Raw genomic sequence first — 3861 nt, 5'->3', positions numbered from 1 at the left:
CGGACTTTATTCCCGCATTCTTTTCGTTGATTGTGTTTGCTATGGTTGCACTTTTGGATTCAAACACGGTGGAGTGTTTCTACCCGTCTTTTGAGTCGAATGAGAATGTTTTGTTGATGGTGGTGCTTCCTGTTATTGGTGCAGTCTCTGGCTCGGTGTTCATGATTTTCCCAAACAAGCGCTATGGACCATGGTATAGGGTACCCTTCCTTAACCCAGAGTTCTTAGTATTGTGGTGATTGATCTTCTTTTTCTTCTCTTTTTTCTTTCTCCTGGTGAAAATAAATATAGGCACTTATGTATATGTATACGTCCAAAACCCTCTCCAATTCTTTAATCTTGCGTCGAATCTTGTGAGACATTGATTCGATGAAGCTATTCGACTGCATCTAAACACAATGACTAGAAATCACAACGAAAAGTGTAATTAGGTTTGGAAGAATTTCACCTTTCGAAGATCATCGCTGAGAGATAGAAGAGAATCCAATGTTCCAACTCGCAAAATTAACGATTTCAAACCAGATCTCATGTATATATATACATGAGTGCCTATATTTATGTGCGTGTGTGTTGCGATCAGTACCCTGTAGATGGTCTGTTTTAAAGAGAGAGAAGGGAGTGAAGAAGAAGAAGATTTGAAGGGTATTTTTGTAATTTTAAAAACTAATTTTAAGTTTTTAATTTAATATTAAATAGTAAGGTCAAATTTGTCATTTCACAGCCTAATTAACGGGTTGGATACAGATATTGGGGCAATGTGAACACTTTTTAAAAGTATAGGGGTTTTAGAAACAGGCTGGGGTTTTATTATAAAAAAATGAAAGTAGTGAGGGTTTTATGAAATTTGCCCTATTATATATATATATATATAGCATATGGAGAAAAAGGGTGCACTGCCGAAAGTGGGTGGAAACATGGAAGGCCGGAAGTGAGAAATGGAAATGGAAATGAAAATGGAAATGGAAATGAAATTTTAATGTGTTAGTGGCGGGTCCCACTAATGGTTTGTTTGGCCAAAATTTTCTTGGGCTTTGGCTGTTCATGTGGGTGTCCTTTGGATAAAATTTGTATTCTTTATGAAAGGATAAGGAAGAGAAAGATAAGGGAGTAGTGAAATAATGGGCTGCCAAAAGTAACAGATTTAATTGTAATGAGAAAAGTGTGGGCTACACTTGAAGACTAATTGTTTGATATTTTTGGTGAGCTATTTGCACTGTGTCAACACAAATTGTCTATTTATTGGGTGTTTGTTGTGTACTGAGGTATTCATAGATAGTATGAGAAAATAGAGGAAGTAGAAGGGAAAAATTAGAGAAAGATTGAGGAGCTGATGCCGAGAGAAGGCAGAGAGGACCGAGACTTGGATAATCCAGTGATGAGTATTTATTTTTTTGAGTAGGTTTTTCATACCTTAAATGGCCTAGATGATTTTGTTTTAATTATCTTATTGACTGATATTTTGGTAAAATTGCATATATGTATTTTGTTTAAAAGTATATATATTTTTTTGTGAAGCTAATTTTGCATTAAACTTCTTGAAATCCTTGTTATGGTTTTTCCTACTGGGACTTCCCCCGTCTCACCCCCTTCTAGTTTCAGGTACAAAGGATAAGCTTGGATTGCTAGATTCGGGCTTCGGTGGAAGAGTTGGTATTGAGGATTTTTATTTAATTTATTTTAGAGATGTTGTATTTTTATTTGAGGAATTGATGTTGTATCAATAAAGGGAATAATTGTATTTCTTTTTGAGATGCTGGGTGTAATACTGATGTATTTTGATTTGAATAAATCGAGGATTTTATTTAGAAAATTCTGTTAGTGACAATAAGATGGCAAGCTGTGAGCACGGATCGTGTAAGTGTGTAGTATATGAAATGATGATGAGGATGGATGAGATATTTAATTTCACATAATAATTTAATAAACTTATTATTTAAACTTCTGTGAGGACACGGTCATGTCAAGGGTTATGCTTCGGTTGTTGTATATATAAATATATATATATATATATATATATATATATAAGTATGCTTGTGTATATACCTATATTCTTATGTGTATATGCAGTCAAGTATAGGATGGTTGTGTGAGTTTTGACCCGAGTAGGTGAGGAGCTCGGTTGTCCTATGGTTGTTTAGGTGCCAGTTCTTATTGAACAAATTGCTTAGTCTTTTAGCTCATGGATTGAGCTATCCAGTGTGGGGTTCTCCTGATTTTCTTGTTACATTTGTGCGGTGCTTAAAGCATAACTTTAGAATGGGTTTGTATTTCATGGCATAGTGACTATGTTGTGTGTGAGTTTCATGTATTGGTGCATGGGCTTCTTGTGACCGTGGGGGTCAGGTGTGCGAGTGAGGGTTTTGTAGGAAAGGTATATCACCTTAGGGGGTTAGTGTTTGTGACTTGGGTCACGGTTTGGTGCGGAGGTTTTTTTCCAACTGATAATAGTAGATGTGACTGAGGTTGTTTGAGTCACGAGTGTAGTCTATTGGTTGTAGATGTGTATTATGAGTGCTCTGGTATAGTCTAGGGAGGTGTGTTGATTACAGTTAGTTGAAAGGTGATTCCCATTTCGGAAAACTGCAGGAGTACGTCGCGAGTAGTTGACTCTCGGTGAGTTGATTGCATGGCTCGATTGATGAACTGGTTTTTATGTTGGCACTGTTATTAAGACAGTTTTGAGGTGGTGTATAGTGGTCAATTGTAGTAGTGTAGTGCAAGATTGCATGATAAGGTAGATACTATGTAGTCAACGGTATACTTAGTCGTTTAAGGATGGAGGGATAGATGATGGGTATTGTGTACCAAATGGATTGTGTTTTGGAAATTAGAAGTATTCCGGGTATGTTTAGAGCATCAGGTGATTATGATGGGTGTTTGAGGATTCAAGTGATAGACTGTTGATTTGAAATGATTGATTGCATCGTCGATGGTTTTGAGGTGACAGTTGGGTGTTGAGTATTTTGGTTTTTATTCTCAATTTTGTTTTGAGGATTTGTCAGCATGACATTACTGTATGATGTTTTTTTCTAGTGGTAAATAGTGGTCGTTGTGGGGAGTATCAAGAGTGGTGCTTATTCGATTGTGATAATGGTGTTATCTTAAGGATGTTGGAAGAAGAATTACTTGGTAGTGGCTTGATGGTCCGGTGGAATAATAAGCGTGAACTGTTGATTTGGATGAGTGGCAGTGAAGGTGTTAAGGTGTGATGTTTAGTGATGATGAGCAGAACGGTTTAAGGTATGATCCGAATGTGGTTTGGGGATTATGAGTTGTTTGTTGTATGTTGTCAGTTAAGTGATAGGATTGTGCGCTAATTGAGGCAATTGTGGTTAGCTTAGTCTTTGGAACCAGAGAGAGAGGTGTTGCCATGTAGGTATCTTTTTCTTTTAAAGAATCAGTGGGTTATTGTGACTGAGGTCACGGGTCTTGTGTGCACGGTGATCGAGGTAGTGTCTCCTTGAAAGGTGAAGGTGGAATGGGTGATTCAATGTCATTGTTTGGCATAGAGGTTGTCGGTTGGGAGTGACTGATTCTAGGTAGAATAGGACGCGGTGCCCAGTGTACTGTGATCGTTCCCATTGTTAGTACGCCATGAGCAATTGGTGCTCTTATCTTGTTGGTTTTTATTAGAGTAGGTATTGCGGAGTAGCGTATGCAAGGTTCCAGTGTTGATGATGTATGACGGTCCGTTAGTGGCGAGGTCGCCTAGAATTGAGTTCTTAGTTCTGTATGTGTTTCCAGTTGGTTCTTCTCCTTGTGTGTAAGGAGTTCATTTCATCTGAGGTGAGATTGGGTGTCCATGGTTGGACGATTGGTGTATAGTGTTTGACAAGGTGTTGAGTGCATTTGGGTATGAGT

At 37.9% G+C, this 3861-nt stretch overlaps 1 long non-coding RNA gene across 1 annotated transcript; it reads left to right on the top strand.

Moving 5' to 3' along the window:
- The first annotated feature begins 206 nt into the window (after window positions 1-206).
- LOC132295467 (uncharacterized) lies at window positions 207-1815 on the top strand. The gene is made up of 2 exons (XR_009478482.1): window positions 207-1395; window positions 1594-1815. It is a non-coding gene; the product is annotated as an uncharacterized LOC132295467 (long non-coding RNA).
- Window positions 1816-3861: the final 2046 nt, after the last annotated feature.

This window comes from Cornus florida, unplaced genomic scaffold (genome assembly GCF_030987335.1).
Source record: "Cornus florida cultivar Cherokee Brave unplaced genomic scaffold, ASM3098733v1 CherokeeBrave_3.0.0_Hap2_Chr02, whole genome shotgun sequence".
NCBI classification, from domain to species: Eukaryota; Viridiplantae; Streptophyta; class Magnoliopsida; order Cornales; family Cornaceae; genus Cornus; species Cornus florida.
The sequence above is the reverse complement of the archived record's forward strand: the minus strand, read 5'-3'. Positions and strand labels throughout refer to the sequence as shown.